The sequence below is a fragment of the Leucopleurus acutus genome, assembly GCF_964270905.1.
Source record: "Leucopleurus acutus genome assembly, chromosome: 1".
Classification (NCBI taxonomy): domain Eukaryota; kingdom Metazoa; phylum Chordata; class Mammalia; order Artiodactyla; family Delphinidae; genus Leucopleurus; species Leucopleurus acutus.
Window position 1 is genome coordinate 137,107,739 of NC_139142.1, and position 19,750 is coordinate 137,127,488.

A 19,750-nucleotide genomic window follows, 5' to 3' on the forward strand; every position below is an offset into this window, starting at 1 on the left:
AAGAAGAAGAGAAAAAGAAAGGGACTGAGAAAATATTTGAAGAGATTATAGTTGAAAACTTCCCTAATATGGGAAAGGAAATAGTTAATCAAGTCCAGGAAGCACAGAGAGTCCCATTAAGGATAAATCCAAGGAGAAATATGCCAAGACACATATTAATCAAACTGTCAAAAATTAAATACAAAGAAAACATATTAAAAGCAGCAAGGGAAAAACAACAAATAACACACAAGGGAATCCCCATAAGGTTAACAGCTGATCTTTCAGCAGAAACTCTGCAAGCCAGAAGGGAGTGGCAGGACATATTTAAAGTGATGAAGGAGAAAAATCTGCAGCCAAGATTACTCTACCCAGCAAGGATCTCCTTCAGATTTGATGGAGAAATTAAAACCTTTACAGACAAGCAAAAGCTGAGAGAGTTCAGCACCACCAAACCAGCTTTACAACAAATGCTAAAGGAACTTCTCTAGGCAAGAAACACAAGAGAAGGAAAAGACCTACAATAACGAACCCAAAACAATTTAGAAAATGGGAATAGGAACATACATATCAATAATTACCTTAAATGTAAATGGCCTAAATGCTCCCACCAAAAGACACAGATTGGCTGAATGGATACAAAAACAAGACCCATATATATGCTGTCATCTACAAGAGACCCACTTAGACCTAGAGACACATACAGACTGAAAGTAAGGGGACGGAAAAAGCTATTGCATGCAAATGGAAACCAAAAGAAAGTTGGAGTAGCAATTCTCATATCAGACAAAATAGACTTCAAAATAAAGACTATTAGGGCTTCCCTGGTGGCGCAGTGTTTGAGAGTCCGCCTGCCGATGCAGGGGACACGGGTTCGTGCCCTGGTCCGGGAAGATCCCGCATGCCGCGGTGCGGCTGGGCCCGTGAGCCATGGCCGCTGAGTCTGCGCGTCCAGAGCCTGTGCTCCGCAACAGGAGAGGCCACAAAAGTGAGAGGCCCGCATACCGCAAAAAATAAAAATAAAAAATAAAGACTATTAGAAGAGACAAAGAAGGACACTACATAATAATCAAGGGATAGATCCAAAAAGAAGATATAACAATTGTAAATATTTATGCACCCAACATAGGAGCACCTCAATACATAAGGCAAATACTAACAGCCATAAAAGGGGAAATGGACAGTAACACATTCATAGTAGGGGACTTTAACACCCCACTTTCACCAATGGACAGATCATCCAAAATGAAAATAAATAAGGAAACACAAGCTTTAAATGATACATTAAACAAGATGGACTTAATTGATATTTATAGGACACTCCATCCACAAACAACAGAATACACATTTTTCTCAACTGTTCATGGAACATTCTCCAGGATAGATCATATCTTGGGTCACAAATCAAGCCTTGGTAAATTTAAGAAAATTGAAATTGTATCAAGTATCTTTTCTGACCACAATGCCATGAGACTAGATATCAATTACAGGAAAAGATCTGTAAAAAATACTAACACATGGAGGCTAAACAATACACTACTTAATAATGAAGTGATCACTGAAGAAATCAAAGAGCAAATAAAAAAATACCTAGAAACAAATGACAATGGAGACACGACGACCCAAAACCTATGGGATGCAGCAAAAGCAGTTCTAAGAGGGAAGTTTATAGCAATACAAGCCCACCTTAAGAAACAGGAAACACCTCGAATAAAAAACCTAACCTTGCACCTAAAGCAATTAGAGAAAGAAGAACAAAAAAACCCCAAAGTTAGCAGAAGGAAAGAAATCATAAAAATCACATCAGAAATAAATGAAAAAGAATAGAAGGAAACAATAGCAAAGATCAATAAAACTAAAAGCTGGTTCTTTGAGAAGATAAACAAAATTGATAAACCATTAGCCAGACTCATCAAGAAAAAAAGGGAGAAGATACAAATCAATAGAATTAGAAATGAAAAAGGAGAAGTAACAACTGACACTGCAGAAATACAAAAGATCATGAGAGATTACTACAAGCAACTCTATGCCAATAAAATGGACAACCTGGAAGAAACGGACAAATTTTTAGAAATGCACAACCTGCCAAGACTGAATCAGGAAGAAATAGAAAATATGAATAGACCAATCACAAGCACTGAAATTGAAACTGTGATTAAAAATCTTCCAACAAACAAAAGCCCAGGACCAGATGGCTTCACAGGCGAATTCTATCAAACATTTAAAGAAGAGCTAACACCTATCCTTCTCAAACTCTTCCAAAATATAGCAGAGGGAGGAACATTCCCAAATTCATTCTACGAGGCCACCATCACCTTGATACCAAAACCAGACAAGGATGTCACAAAGAAAGAAAACTACAGGCCAATATCACTGATGAACATAGATGCAAAAATCCTCAACAAAATACTAGCAAACAGAATCCAACAGCACATTAAAAGGATCATACACCATGATCAAGTGGGGTTTATTCCAGGAATGCAAGGATTCTTCAATATATGCAAATCAATCAATGTGAGAAACCATATTAACAAATTGAAGGAGAAACACCATATGATCATCTAAATAGATGCAGAGAAAGCTTTTCACAAAATTCAACACCCATTTATGATAAAAACCCTCCAGAAAGTAGGCATAGAGGGAACTTTCCTCAACATAATAAAGGCCATATATGACAAACCCACAGCCAACATCATCCTCAATGGTGAAAAACTGAAAGCATTTCCACTAAGATCAGGAACAAGACAAGGTTGCCCACTCTCACCACTCTTATTCAATATAGTTTTGGAAGTTTTAGGCACAGCAATCAGAGAAGAAAAGGAAATAAAAGGAATCCAAATCGGAAAAGAAGAAGTAAAGCTGTCACTGTTTGCAGATGACATGATACTATACATAGAGAATCCTAAAGATGCCACCAGAAAACTACTAGAGTTAATCAATGAATCTGGTAAAGTAGCAGGATACAAAATTAATGCACAGAAATCTCTTGCATTCCTATACACTAATGATGAAAAATCTGAAAGTGAAATCAAGAAAACACTCCCATTTACCATTGCAACAAAAAGAATAAAATATCTAGGAATAAACCTACCTAAAGAGACAAAAGACCTGTATGCAGAAAATTCTAAGACACTGATGAAAGATATTAAAGATGATACAAATAGATGGAGAGATATACCATGTTCTTGGATTGGAAGAATCAATATTGTGAAAATGATTCTACTACCCAAAGCCGTCTACAGATTCAATGCAATCCCTAACAAACTACAACTGGCATTTTTCACAGAACTAGAACAAAAAATTTCACAATTTGTATGGAAACACAAAAGACCCCGAATAGCCAAAGCAATTTTGAGAGTGAAAAACGGAGCTGGAGGAATCAGGCTCCCTGACTTCAGACTATACTACAAAGCTGCAGTAATCAAGACAGTATGGTACTGGCACAAAAACAGAAAGATAGATCAATGGAACAGGATAGAAACCCCGGAGATAAACTCACACACATATGGTCACCTTATCTTTGATAAAGGAGGCAGGAATATACAGTGGAGAAAGGACAGCCTCTTCAATAAGTGGTGCTGGGAAAAGTGGACAGCTACATGTAAAAGTATGAGATTAGATCACTCCCTAACACCATACACTAAAATGAGCTCAAAATGGATTAAAGATCTAAATGTAAGGCCAGAAACTATCAAATTCTTAGAGGAAAACATAGGCAGAACACTCTATGACATAAATCACAGCAAGATCCTTTCTAACCCACCTCCTAGAGAAATGGAAATAAAAACAAACAAATGGGACCTAATGAAACTTCAAAGCTTTTGCACAGCAAAGGAAACTATAAACAAGACCAAAAGACAACCCTCAGAATGGCAGAAAATATTTGCAAATGAAGCAACTGACAAAGGATTAATCTCCAAAATTTACAAGCAGCTCATTCAGCTCAATAAGAAAAAAACAAACAACCCAATCCAAAAATGCGCAGAAGACCTAAATAGACATTTCTCCAAAGAAGATATACAGACTTCCAACAAACACATGAAAGAATGCTCAACATCATTAATTATTAGAGAAATGCAAATCAAAACTACAATGAGATATCATCTCACACCAGTCAGAATGGCCATCATCAAAAAATCTAGAAACAATAAATGCTGGAGAGGGTGTGAAGAAAAGGGAACGCTCCTGCACTGCTGGTGGGAATGTGAATTGGTACAGCCACTATGGAGAACAGTATGGAAGTTCCTTAAAAAACTACAAATAGAACTATCATATGACCCAGCAATCCCACTACTGGGCATATACCCTGAGAATACCATAATTCAAAAAGAGTCATGTACCAAAATGTTCATTGCAGCTCTATTTACGATAGCCCAGAGATGGAGACAACCTAAGTGCCTATCATCGGATGAATGGATAAAGAAGATGTGGCACATATATACAATGGAATATTACTCAGCCATAAAAAGAAACGAAATTGAGCTATTTGTAATGAGGTGGATAGACCTAGAGTCTGTCATACAGAGTGAAGTAAGTCAGAAAGAGAAAGACAAATACCGTATGCTAACACATATATATGGAATTTAAGAAAAAAATGTCATGAAGAACCTAGGGGTAAGACAGGAATAAAGACACAGACCTACTAGAGAATGGACTTGAGGATATGGGGAGGGAGAAGGGTAAGCTGTGACAAAGCGAGAGAGAGGCATGGACATATATTTATACACTACCAAAGGTAAGGTAGATAGCTAGTGGGAAGCAGCCGCATAGCACAGGGAGATCAGCTCGGTGCTTTGTGACCGCCTGGAGGGGTGGGATAGGGAGGGTGGGAGGGAGGGAGATGCAAGAGGGAAGAGATATGGGAATATGTATATGTATAACTGATTCACTTTGTTATAAAGCAGAAACTAACACACCATTGTAACGCAATTATACTCCAATAAAGATGTTAAAAAAATACATATAGGGGAAAGAAAGTATCAGTATCCTTGAGATGTGTTAGGGTGCAATTATTAGTAATGAAAATATTATAGTATTGTTTTGGATTTTGTAATGTTTGCATTGTCACATTTTTAAAATTTACAATTTGTGATTTCTAGTTCTAAATACTTTTATACCTGATTTTATATTTTGTATATTTTTTTCTTGCACTGTCTCTCCTTCCCCAAATTAGATAAGCTTCAGGATCTGCACAACATGGATATGTCAGTATGGTTCATCACTGCTGTAGTCGTTGCTTATTTTTTTATGTAGGTGTTTTAATAAACATCCTTGAACCTACCATCTAATACCAAGAAATGAAACACCGGTAACATATGTATTTCTCCCATCCCATCTTCCTGCCTCCCCCTCCCAAGTCAACCACTGTCCCGAATCTTGTATTCATCATTTTCTTACTTTAAAAATGTGTTCACCAAATATGTGTGTTTAGTTTTAGTGTGTTATTGTTTTAAATATTTATAAAAGTGGTATTGTGAGTCAGAATCACTAACTCAAATCGGATCTGAGAGAACATGTAGGCATCATCTCCACTGTGTTTCTTCTGTGTTTACCTACTAAATCACATATCACATAGTACTGGATGTTTTAGTTAACATGAATGTCTTCTCTGTTTATCTTAGAAGCAGAGACTAGGTATACCCAATTCTAAATGCATGTGAAATATATGTAGACATATGTACATTGCTGTTATTGTTGAGCGAACACCTTATTACTTACTTGATCCATACGTGTTATAGCTGCTGAGATGCTAATAAATAAAAATGGAAAGAGACAAAAAAAAAGTGGTATTGTGCTGTTTGTGTATTTATGTTTGTGTTCGTGGACTGAAGACTCAAAATAGTAAAGATGTCCATACTCCCCAAATTAATATATAGGTTTAATGCAGTTTCTACAAGATACTGTGTCAATATAAATAAGCTTATTCTAAAATTTATATGGAAAGACAAAAGAACCAGAATAGCGAGAATAATTTTGAGAAAGAAAAATAAATTGGGAGAAATCAGTCTACTCAATTTCGAGACTTACTGAATAGCTATAGCAATCAAGATTGTGTGGTATTGGTGGCAGGACAGACACACAGATCAACAGAACAGAATAGAGAGCTCTGAAATCGACCCACACAAATATACCCAACTGATTTTTGACAAAGCTGCAAAAGCAATTCAACAGAGAAAGGATAGCCTTTTCCACAAATGGTGCTGGAGTGATTGAACATCCAAAAGCAGAAAAACAAACCTTGATCCAAACTTCACACCTTCTACAAAAATTAATCCAAAATGAATTGCAGACTTTAATATAAAGCATAAAACTATAAAACATTTGGGAAAAATAAAATAGGGGGAAAATCTTTGTGATCTAGGGCTAAACAAAGAGTCCTTAGACTTGACACCAAAATCATGATCCATAAAAGGAAAAAATCGTAAGTTGGACCTCATCAAAATTAAAACTTTTATTCTAAAAAATATTTTATTTCACCCTGTGGGTGAAAAACATGCTACAGCCTGAGGAAAAATACTTGCAAACCATATAACTGACAAGAACTAGTATTTAGAATATCTAAAGAATATCTAAAGCATTCTCAAAACTCAACAGTAAAAAAACTCAAACAATCCAGTTAGGAAAAGGGCAAAGATAGGCACAGACATTTCACCAGAGAGGATATTCAGATGGCAAATAAGCACACAAAGAGATGTTCATCATCATTAGTCACTAAGGTCATGCAGATTAATACTACAGTGAGATAGCACTACTCTCAGGATGGCTAAAATAAAAACAGTGACAGTGTGGAGACTGGATCACTCACACATTGCTGGTGAGAATGTAAGATGGCACAGCTACTCTGCAAAACAATTTGGCAGTTTCTTCAAAAGCTAAACATGTAACTACCATATGACCCAGCAACTGCACCCCTAAGCACTTATTCCAAAGAAGCGAACACTTGTGTTCACATAAAAACATGTACGTGGGGCTTCCCTGGTGGCGCAGTGGTTAAGAATCCTCCTGCCAATGTAGGGGACATGGGTTCGATCTCTGGTCTGGGAAGATTCCCACATGCCGCGGAGCAACTAAGCCCACGTACCACAACTACTGAGCCTGCTCTCTAGAGCCCATGAGCCACAACTACTGAAGCCCGCGTGCCTAGAGCCCATGCTCCGCAACAAGAGAAGCTACGACAATGAGAGGCCCGCGCACCGAAACGAGAAGTAGCCCCCACTCGCTGGAACTAGAGAAAGCCTGCGCACAGCAACAAAGACACAACACAGCCAAAAATTAAAAAAAACCAAATAAATAAATTTATATAAAAAAAAAATCTTAAAAAAACCCCAACAACATGTACGTGAATGTTAATAACGGTTTTATTTGTAACAGTCCAAAACTGGAACCAACTCAGATGTCCCTTAACAGGTGAATGGTTAAAAACAAGCTGGTGGTATATCCACATCATGGAATGCTGTTCAGCAATAAAAAGGGATAAGCTATTGATATATGCAACAGCTGTGCTGAATCTACAGAAAACTATGCTGTGTGAAAAAAGCCAACCCCAAAAGGTTAAACACTGTATGATTCCGTTTACACAACATTCTTTAAATGACAAAATTATATAAATAGAGAACATGTGGCTCTCCAGTGGTTGCCAGGGATTAAGGAGGAGATGGGGACAGGAAAGAAGTGTATAAGGCTATAAAAGGGCATCATGTAGGATCCTGTGGTTGGAAATGATCTGTGTCTTCTCAACTGTATCAATGTCAACATCCTTACTGTGATACTGTGCTATAATTTCACCAGATGTTACCATGGGAGAAACTGGGTGAAAGATACATGGATCTCTCTATATTGGTTCCCACAACTGCATGTGAATTTACAATTAGTCCACATGTCTCAGTTTTCTGAGGATGAAGAAAAAGAGAGTGTTGGTCAAAGTAATTTGAAAAGTTAAAGGTGCCCTTTATGTTAAAAACTTAACAGCTGCCATGGCTGCTAATGTTGACTGTGATGGTGCCTCTGGTACTGGCTAGGTACTGTGGATCACAGCCGTGGAGTAAAGGAACCAACTCTCTACATCAAGACAAAAGACCTGGGTTCAAATCTTAACTTTACCACTTACTAAGCCCTTGACCTTTGGCAAGTCATTTGTGGTTCAGTCCCTTGGTTTGCCCTGATTCTCTCTCCCATTCCCCTGTGATTCAGATGGGGCTGACCTATCCTTCCTGGCCAGGTATGGGCACAAGGCTGAGGTCTGGGCATTCAAGGACTCATCAACCTAGCCAAAATGATTTGTTCTGGTATCAGGCCATGATCATGGCAGGGCCAATTAGAGTCTTCCTTAAGCCGCCTTCTTTTCTTCCCCAAGAGCTATCAGAAAGGGGACTCTCTTTTCCTCTGGGACTAGGACTCTAAGAATGACATGGGAACTGCTTGGAATCTTCTTTCCCAGACACATGGAAGAAGCAATAACTTGATATTGTTAGAGTTCCTAGATCCAGCCAGGCCTGAAGCCAGATACTGCAATAAATATTCTTTTCTATTTATGTTAATTTGAGCGAGATTTCTGTCACTGGCCCTTAAAAAAGTACAACGATTATTATTTCATCTAACTGCTCTGAGCCTGTTTTATTATATACTTATATATAAGTATATTTGTTTATCTATTATACGAATAGATGTAATAATAATAATCTCATTGGATTGTCATACTTAATAGATCATACACACACATCTTTGTTCCTTTCCTCCACTCCTAACCAGCTGATTAACTTGAATAGAGACACAGAGAAATTAAAACAGAATAGACTAAAAGGTCATAGGTGGAGGGGTCTTAAAGGTCATCTAGACCACCCATTCTACCCTTGCATCTTTTCTACCCCTCCTATTTAATATTCTTGAGTCTTGCTTGTTCACAGTGAGGATAATAATCACTTCTTAAATTTTTTTACCACATGGTGCGGTTGGGAGGATCAAATGGCTTGATGCATATCAGAGCATTTTGCACAAAACATTAAGAAAATAGTTATTATCTTACAAGGAGTTTGTGGTCTGGCAAAAGAGATAAGGAATACTCCAAGAATCCTCTATACAGAGGTTCTTAAAATATAGCGCGCATAAGAATAACGTGAGGAACGGGGCAGGGTGATCAAAATGCAGATCTCCTCCTTCTTACAAACACCCAGGTCATCCTGGAGTCAAAGGAACACAGCACTTAAATGCTTGCTGCCAACAATCAGAGGAGAGTTCATTAGGAAGGTGCACAAAAGGCAGCTGGTCTGGAGTCAGGATGGGCTCCCAGAGGAAGGCTTCATAAGTGGGGTTGTCCCTGAAGCGGACTCAGAGCTGAGGTGTCAGGAGCGAAGGACTGGTTAAAGCTGTGCTCCCAGGGAAAACTGGTAAGGGAGGGGTGGAGCAGGTTGCGTCAGGGGAAGAAGCCAGGCAGGGTGGAGTTGCAGGTGGAGTTCCACGCTCAGCCCGATCCCAGGGGAGCTCTGAGGTGTGAATGACACCTCAGTACTCCCTCTCCGGTCAGTCATTGGCTATGCGGTGGATGGATAGGGATCAACTCCTACCACGTGCAGCTTCCCCTGGACGCTTGTGTTCCAGTGTCCAAGAGCAACGTGCTGAAGGTCACAGGTGCTAGCCATTAGCAGCAAAGCTCCAAGAAGCTAGAGGATGGGAGCTTTGAGAATCTGGGCAGGGCACTGATGGTGTCCATGACTGAGGCCTGGGGTAGCACCTGGAGGCTGGGTGCATGAGCTAGCAAGGAGGAGGAGGAGGAGGAGGAATCAGAATCCTGGACTGAAAGCACCATGGGATAGATTCCACGTGGCCAGAGCTACCACTCTCCTGTTATTTCTTGTATTCCCGGCTGGGCGCAGATAAAAATCCAGAGCATTTGGCAATATGACCCACCTTCCCACAGCCCCTCCTTCTCTGCCCCACACCACACACACGAAAATGAAATATTTTTAGCCGTGCTCATTTGCTGTCTGTCTCTCCAGACAGGGTTGCATAAGAAAGGCTGTTTTCCTCTCTGCGGGACTGCAGAGGGATGGTTAAGCTGCACACGATGGTAAAGCCATTTACACACAGAGAAGTAGCCAGTGTGGCTCGGGGTGGTGCGGGTTGGCAGGTCCCAACACTCTCCGCACACAAAGGGAAAACCTGACAAACGCTGGGGAGGTGAAGTGACTTCATACAGGGGCTGATTTACCACAGAGAACAATACACAAGCCCTCCAACTGCCCCTATCTTTTTGGATTTTTTTAAAATCAGAAACTGTTACAGCTGTGAGAAGGACTTTTACAAGCAGATCACCTGGCCTGAACTGGCCATTTATAAAGATGAGAAAACTGAGACCTCAAACTGAGGAAGGGAAAGGGACCAATACTTGTGAAACGGCCACTACTGGTACCAGGCACTGTGGGGGACGCTTTTCCAAACTGTTTCATGTTAGCTCCACAATAGCACTGTGAGGAAGGGTTACAAGCACCACTTTTATAAATTATGGTGCAAGCTCAGAGAGGTGAATAGCTTTCCCTAAGTCTTACAGCTAAGCAGGGAGCTGAGATTAAAACCCAGGTCCAGTCCTTGTTTGTTCTGCCCAATCTTCAGGGTAAGCGGGGGAATGAATTTATAGCCAGCCATGCGAGAGCCTGTGCCTGCTGCTTTTCTCTCAAGTGTCAGTGCCATGATGGAAGGACACCATCTCTTTATTTCTGTATCCCAGAGCCAGGAGGAGCTCAATAAGCAAGCCTTTATTTATTTTTTAAAGCTTTAAAGCTTTTTTTTTTTTTTTTTTTTTTTGGCTGCGTTGGGTCTTCGTTGCTGCACGCGGGCTTTCTCTAGTTGCAGCGAGCAGGGGCTACTCTTCATTGCGGTGTGCGGACTTCTCATTGTGGTGGCTTCTCTTGTTGTGGAGCATGGACTCTAGGGTCGCGGGCTTCAGTATCTGTGGCTCATGGGCTCAGTAGTTGTGGCGCATGGGCTTAGTTGCTCTGTGGCATGTGGGATCTTCCCAGACCAGGGTTCGAACCCATGTCCCCTGAATTGGCAGGTGGATTCTTAACCACTGCGCCACAAGGGAAGTCCCAAGCAAGTCTTTACTGCACATCCCCTTTATGCAGCTACCTGTCCTACGAAAGATGAAATAGTGCTGTCCCTTGGGGTGCTCAAGCTAGAATTAATAGGACAAGATGCACACATGGAAAATGCTCGAAAAGGGTCCTAGGTGACACAGATGCATGTATGAGCTGGTGTGGTCCAGATGGGTCTGGGTCCAGGGCAGCTTTGGGTGTGTGTGTGTTTCACCACTGCTCTACCCACCTCCACACCACCACGTTCTAGCTGAAAGGAACTGTTCCTCGTGCCTTTCCAACCAGAGCCTTGGCCCCAAATGGGCTCCTTCTGATTCCCCAGGTTCCACCAGCCTTCAATGATTAGCTTTAGTGTCATCTCCTACAGGGAGCCCTTCCTGAACCTTTCAGCTGGAGGAGATTTCTCCCACCTCTGAGTTCCCATAACACTTGACCAGTACCCATTCTGTGGCACGTGCCTTGTCTCCTTTACTGGCCCCCAAGATTCAGGTATTTGGTTCACCACTGTAGCTCCAAACACCTGACAAAGAACCTGCACACTTTGGTGCTCCCCAAGCATGTGATGAGTGAGCCAATGGAGGAATGGGTGGAGAGATGGGTACCAGACAGACAGCGGCGCCTGGTGCTTTCTGGAGTATGTGGGTGGCTCCATGACATGGTTCGAGGAGCACAGGATCCACTCGCCCTGAACTGAACAACCCACCCCAGCGTGGTGCCACCCCTCACATCTACTATTAGCCACTGACTCCTTTGAGTTAAGGTAGAGGTAGGAAACTCCCATCTCCCTGGCTAAAGGAAGCCCTTGGCTTAATTTCAACTCCTGTGGAGCAAGTAGCAACAAGTGATGTCCCTATTTGGCACTTATAGTTGCAAACAGGCAACATGGCTATAAACACCTTTGCTATAGTATCTTGGAGAAGTGGTTTTCAAACTATGCTCTGCGCCACCCCCAGGGTTCTATAAACAACTTGCTTCTATTTCTCTTATTGATTTTATGTTTCTCCCATTCAATTTGTTTGAACAAATTTCAAATTAAGAAGTTTATGGATCCAGGACTTCCCTGGTGGCGCAGTGGTTAAGAATCTGCCTGCCAATGCAGGGGACATGGGTTTGAGCCCTGATCCAGGAAGATCCCAAATGCCGCAGAGCAACTAAGCCCGTGCACCACAACTACTGAGCCTCCGTGCCACAACTACTGAAGCCCGCATGCCTAGAGCCCGTGCTCTGCAACAAGAGAAACCACTGCAATGAGGAGCCCGCGCACCGCAACAAAGAGTAGCCCCCCCTTTGCCACAAGTAGAGAAAGCCCCTATGCAGCAATGAAGACCCAACGTAGCCAAAAATAAATAAATTTTTTTTTTTAAAAAGTTTATGGATCCATAAGATGGAAACATCACACCCTGCATCCCACCTGCCTGTCTTTCTCTGTGTATCTGGGTTCCCCCCACACCCAGCCATCATGGGTGCCTGGATCCATGTAGAGTTCAGAAAGCTGCCTCGAAGCCCAGTTTCCTTCTCACCAGATTGCAAGCCCTGGAGGACAGGAGCTATGCCTTGCTCATTGCATAGTCCCCCGGCACCTAGCACATTGCCTTGCACTCAGTGGGTGTTGAGTGTTTCTTCTTTAGTTTCTTTACATAAGAAGGGGGAAAACAGAATAGATGGATTAGGTGGTTTGAGGGAATTGGAGCGTTTGGTAAAATTCCTGATGAACATGTGACAGGTATTTTTGGAACACTAAGGGGAATAATGGGAATGTAGAAAACCAAGGAAATGGAGGTGGGTGGGAGACAGGAAGAAAGCCATTACTAAGTCTAGTCCTGCCCCCTGGCTCAGGCTCTCCCCCACAGCCTGCCACACGTGGGGCCCTGTGCACGTGTGTGTGGACACACAGCCTTCATATCTGCGTTCCATCCACACCCCACCAGAAAGCATCTGCCTCTTGGCCACCCCCAGGGCTGAGGGGGGTGCACCCACCAGTGTGGACCGTTCTTGGGAGAGACGGTTCTGGAGAAGATTCCCCGGAAGTGGGCTTGGGGCCATTTGACTAGGGAATCTGGGGTCCCAGAAACCCAAAGCATGGTCTAGAGGGGAGGGGTGTGGGCCCCAGGAAGGGACATCACTTTGGCCCTGTGAATGCCTCGGTCCTTCCACAGAGATGTAGCCACAGGAGGGCCAGCATGGGGCCCAGGACAGGAACCCCAGAGGCCCAGGTCTGAGGGATGAACTCCAGGTGGAAACAGAGTTATAGGCCAAAGCCAGTAAACACTGTCACTACTTGACCCGTCATGAACAATTTCTACACAGGTCTACTAATGGGAACAGTGCTTACTACTTCCACTAGAATTTGTGCTTTTGAAAATATGGGAGTAAAGCAAGTGGGAGAGTCATGGGTAAAAGTGTTAAATCCCAAACTACCATGACAGGAAGCCAAGAGATTTTGCTAAAAACAAACTGTTCAAGAAATAGCAGTGTACACACACACACACACACACACACACACACACACACACACACACACACACACACACATTTCTTTTCAAAAATCTAAAGTCCCAACCAGAGAAAGAGCTGAAAGAATTGAAAGCTGGTGCCGCTAGAGAGAGGGTAGGGGGCAGAGGACTACAGTCTTTCATCGATTTTTTAGCACAATTTTAAAAAACGTGTATGTGGTACTTTGGTTAAATAAAAATTAAAACATAAAAGATGACTCTGGTAGCTCTGTGGAGGATGGACACAGGTGGAAGACTGGAGGCAGGGAGGCTGGGGGAGGGTCACAGGACAGGGCCTGTGGAGGAAGCTTTCTGGGAAAGGCAAGGCCTGAGGGAGGAGCTGCAGGTCTGGGACCCTGGAAGAATCAAGTGTTGGGGGACCGAGGGGTCAGCTGAGGGCAGGAATGCCATGGGGCAGGCAAGGCAAGCATCCTGGGCTGGCCTCAGAGTGAGGCTGGGGTGTGTGAGCTCAGTCCTGCCTTGGCTGCAGCTGCTGCGGTGGCCGTGAGCCCCTCCATCAGCTCCCTGACCGACACGCAGGCACCTTCATGACAGCTAGGGAGGGGGCCCAGGGTTCCCATGGCAATGGGACAAGGAGAAAGAAAATGATGAAATTGCATCTGGCCCCGAAATAAAAATAGCGAATAGTTGAGATTGTTAAGAAAGAGGAAAAACAAAAACACTGTTTGGTACATGAGTCACACCAATTCCTCCCAATTAGCAGCTTTTAGGCTCCAAAGCAAGCATCTGCTGGAGGAGCCTTGGAATGTCATGGCGGGGAGGCTGCAGGGCTCTGACTCCTCCTGCCAACCTCACAGTAGCCTCTGTCCAGTAGGAGTCGTCACCTGCCCGCAGCCAATGGCCCTGCTGGCAGCTGGGTGCCAGGGGAAGACCAGTGCACTGGGAGCCAGGAGAACTGGTGTGTCACGTCCCTCTCTGGGTCTCAGCTTCTCCCTTCGCAAAGTGAGGAGCTGGACTGAAAGACTTCAAGGCCCCACTGGCTGTTTTCTACATGGTCTGCTGTGCTTTGGTGTGGGGGAGCAACAGAGGTGGCTATGGCCATGACCCTGGCACTTAGATTATTTAGTTATGTTTCAGGGGTGTATTCCTCTGTCAACAGACTATAGAGAGAATGCTGAACCCTGGCAGTGGCTCCCATTCAGAAGACTGGGTGGAACTTCTGGCAAAAATCTATCCATCTATGAGTCTGGAGGAGGGAGAGAAGGCTGTCTGTGGGCTTGGCTGGGCACACAAGGGAGGCTTCTTGAGGTGGTTTCTAGCTTGGAGAATCAGATGGATGCCCAGCTGCTCAGGCTGGTTCAGGAAAGGGTACCTAGATGCACGGGGATGGGCCAGATGGGGATGGAGTTCTACAGAACTCCCTGACCTATCCAAGCTTAGTAGTAACTTTCCCTCGCTTCTGGGTCTGCACCACCTTGCTACATCTGCACACTCCCTTTCTCCATAGAGCAAGGGCTTCGTAACTACCAAGGATTAGAGTATGCATGCTTGGACGATTGACGGTGGGAGAGAATTTAAGTATGCAGGGAGACTGTGGCTGTCATTTCACTCAAGATGAATGGCAGGAATGTTCTGGACCCTTGGTCAGTCTCAAGGCTGCAAACCTCACCTGGTGAGACACTGACCATACCAAGCCCTGCGAGATTCCATTCTATAGACCCTGGTGTGCAGCAGGGCCATGGGCCATTGGCCTTTTTGATGAGAGGCTCCTGGTAGCCTGCAGCTGGGTTGCCAGGGTTTGAACCTGGTGCTGCCTCTTACGAGATGAGTGATCTTGAGCAGGGTCCCACAGGAAACAGACAGCCCCTCACAGAGTTTGCAGAAGGGGTTATTTACAGCGGTGTGCACAGGGGAAAGGGAACTCATAAAGGATGGGGCAACTCCTACAGAGGAGGTTGTTCTGCCTCTAGGACTGAAAGGGCTGGTGGGGAGGGAGCTGGGCAAATACTCTGATCTCCCTGTCTTCCCGCCAGAGGACAAGGGAGCAGGTAAAGTTGACTGTAAATCAGCCCCTCAGGGCACAGACCATCCGGGAGAAAGGTGAAGGGTGGATCTGGAGGGACAAAGGCCAGCACACATGACCTTTCTGTGCCTCTGTTTCCTAATTTGTAACATTGTGATGATAACACCTACTCCTTAGGGTTACTGTCACAATTAAATGAGTAAATCCACATCCATATCTATATCTATTGCTTAGAACAGTGCCTGGCACATAATGCATGATGTATAAGTATTTGCTATTACCCATCTTATTATCATGCTCCCACACAAATTTGTTCCCATCCTCTAGGTACTTAAGTTTCCTTCCTTCCTTTTATCCAAATCTGTTCCCTGCCAGCTGGCTCTTGGGAAGGGCCTATTTATCAATTCATAGAGGGTGTACATAACTGATAACAGCTTCACAAGTTACCTTGTGAATGCCTGGGGGCATTTGCATTTTAATAGGAAACACTGCTTCATCCAAAGGTGTGAAGCTCTAATGGTGGAACTGTAGGTCTTTTGTTGCTGCTGCAACTGCAGGTGAGTGGTCTTCTCTTCCTACACCGAATACTAATGACCTGTGGGGGATACTGGGGAGCAAGGAGGCTTCCTGTGGCCCCTGACCACAGACGGAGCTGTGAACATCTGACGGAAGGGGGTGGTCACGCTCCCCCGGTCAGTCACTTGCCAGTACCCCAGAAGCCAGCCCTGACCCTGAGCTGGCGGAGACCTCTGTGTGAGGCCCTTCAAAGCTGGGAGAGTACCTTCAGTGCCCAGTACACAAGGTGCCCAGAGAGTGGTGACCTAGCCTTGGGTCACCTAGGTGGCTGACAGTGAGGCCAGGATTTGAACCAAGAGTCCTGACCCCAGGCTGAGGTCCTTCCTGCACCCCTGACTGTCCACTTTGAAGTGTACACCCTTGAGTGGCCAGAGACATCCCTGGGCAGCTGTCTGAACTCACCAATTGGCCTTGGAGCAGCTCGCCCTTTCAGCCAGAGGGGAATGTATCACCCAGGAGAGGCTCCACGTGTGACTCAAGCTGAGAGTCACATTTGGAATGTGAAGCCCCTCCTGTTCTCAGCTCCATCCGGTACTTGTGACCCGTGATCCTGCGCATGTGGCCTTGGCAATGACTCTCTCTTCTGTTCCCACCTATGGAGATGCCCCTCAAGTGAGGTTTCTGTTGACCTCAAAATGCCCCTCCCTCCACCTCATAGCCTGAGCCACCTCCAGGCCATTGGTCACATGCTCTGGGAAGCACATGCATGTGAGCTGATTGTTTATGCAGTGTTTGCTCACAATAGCAACAAGCACCACTTCTTCTGCAGCCCTTTGATAGCAACATGTCGTCACACTAGGAGGGGCTATAATGTAGCTGGCAGCAGAAGGCATTCAAAAAAGAAGCTTAGGCTAATGAAAGCATCTGTAAAACAAGCTCAGACTCAAGAAAGCATCCAAAAAGACCAAGTTTGGACTCAAGCTCTCTCCCCAGCTCCTGACTCATTTGTACAACTCAAGCCTTGCTCCGTGGTGACAGGGTCAGTCCCCCTCTGCCATATCTTAACCTCTCAAGCCTTCATGACCCCTGACCCAGCATCACTCACACCCAGGTGCCCCAGATTCCGAGGCTGAGAGGAAGAAGCCATGTGGCATTAAGGATCTTAGAAACAGATGAAATCTTATGATATTGAAGTTGAAAGCTTCTAAATTTTGCATGAATATGCAGTTTCCTTGTGGTCCAAGCTTTCATCAGATTCCCAAAGAGGTCCTGTATTAGTCAGCAGAGACTAGGTAATGTTGTGGTAACAACGGATCCCCAGATCTCAGTGGTTGATGACAACAGTGAATTTTAAGAGAGCCCCTGGTTGGAGTCTATTCCCTGTCCCTGTTCTCCTTCCCTAACATCCAGCTGCCCATCTTTGTAAGAACAAACTAAAAAACAAAAGGCAAACATAATCAAGTTGTTTTACTAGATGATCCTTTATGTGTCAGGCACACGAAGAACCAGGTGTTTTATGAAGTGCTGTCTTATTGGATCTTGTGAGGTAGAGGAAGAAACAGGTTCACAGAGGAGAAGTGACTTGTTCTAAGCCACCCAGCTAGTTGTCTAGCCAGAAGCGGGGCTGAGATTTGAACCCAAGACCTCCCCAGTAGTTTCAGTGACTGAACCCTACCACGTGCAACCCTCCCAACCACAATGCTGCTAGTCCTGGTGCTTTCAAGTTTCTGTAGCATTTCCATTTGTTTGGTAAATATTCATTGAGCCCCTCCCATGTGCTGGGCACTGTTCTAGGTGCCAGGGTTCCAGGGGCAAATAAAATCGACACAGGGTACAGGCAAGGGGAGAGAATGGATTGGAAGTAGCAAAGAGAGAACTAGACCAGTGACTGATGAGGAAAAAAAGCTTTAACTGGAAGGAATGGTGCCTGTGGGGATTCAGTCTCCATCCAGATTGGCCAGAGCTATTCACAAGTCTTCACAGTGAACCAAGTACTCTGCCTCCAGCATGGGGGATACAGTGTCCTGGAAGGAATTCTGGGGATGTCCCTGCACCACTGAGCCTGGACTGTTTGTTTTTTTTTAAAAACTGTGGAATCACATTCATTTTCTCTCCAACAGCATGGGATCTGGTTTGTAGAAGATGTTCCCCAAATGTTTATTGAATGAGTGAATTAACAAGTGAACAAATGAAGGATGACTGACAGTGGGCAAGCCCCTTCCATTCTCTGGGCCTCAGTTTCCCCATCTGTCCACTGAGATGTTGTCTAAGGGCCTCGTCACGGCCCACATCTGATGACTAACGTGATGGCAGCATGCCTGTGTGGTTGGAAACCCTGCTTGCTGGATCTGCCCAAATGGGGCCTGTGTGTCAGTCCCTAAAGCTGACTTCTGGACTGGCTGGGTGATTTTGCCCCAGAGACAATGGCAGTATGGGAATCAAATCCAGCAGCGTGTTGTGGAGTGGTTGACGAATTCCCCAGGGCCAGGGGAGCTGGATTCAAGGACTCTGTGGCCAGGGATCATAGTCAGACGGGTGTGACCCTAGAAGCACAGACAGGAAATATCTTTTCCCAAATACCTCTCCTGCTGGTGCCTGAATTTCCATCATTTGTGATTTAGTCCGTTGAGTTCAGCATCGTTTTTTATATGTTTTGTGTGTGTACGTGTGGGTCCTCTTTATAAATGCTAAACCTCTCGGCAGAACGATGGAGCTTTTAAATAAAATTCAATTCTTGTTTGCCTTTTAGGTTCCAGCCTCTGTACAGGGGTGAAAGGTATATGGAACTCCTCTACTACCCTTGCAACTTTCCTGTAAATCTAAAACTATTCTCAAATTTCAAATATTTATTTAAATAAATTAAAAATTCCCTCTGCAGGCATCATGGAGGATGGAGTTGAGTGGGGAGGACCACAGCATCCTTGTGGCAGTGAAGACCTGTGCTCTGCTAGTGGCAGTGTGGCTGAAGGGAAGGGGACATAAATGAGGGACACATAGGTAGGAGGCGAGACAAGACTTGACAACTGGTTGGATGTGAGGGCTGAGCTGGAGGCAAGAGTCAAGGTGATGATCCAGTCTGAAGACCAGTGCCAGGCATGGAGGACACCTCAGGAAAGGAAGGGGGAGGCTGCCACAGACCAACCTGGACAGCTGGGGCCAGGGGAAGTACACCAAACCCAGTGCTGCTGGAGCATTCCCCAGTTCATGTACTGGGAGGCCATACTCTTTACAACAGTGCTTACCAAACTATCGGTGGTGAAGGACCAGATTTTTGTTTTTAGTTTTTAGAATGTATTTCCAGTCCAATGAAGGTCAATATTTTGGTCCACACCCTGTTCAGTGAGTCAAGTCCCCTGATCACATGCTTGGATGTCAGGCAATTTCAAACTCTACAAACATTTCTGAACACTTACTGCCCCGTTGCTGTTTTTACCTTGCTGCAGGCCAGTAAAAGCACAGTTGATGGACCAGCACTGGCCACTTCCAACCTCACAACTACCCAAGAGTTAGGGTCTATGATTCCCAGTGTACAGATGAGAAAACTGAGACTCAGAGAGGTCTGTAACCTACCCAAGGTCACACAAAACTAGTAAATTGCAGAGAGCAGAGATTTACTCTGTCTCTAAAAGCAACAACGTCCCTGCTTCCATCATACAACCCCATCAGTTACTCAGGCAGACCTCTTTTCCTCA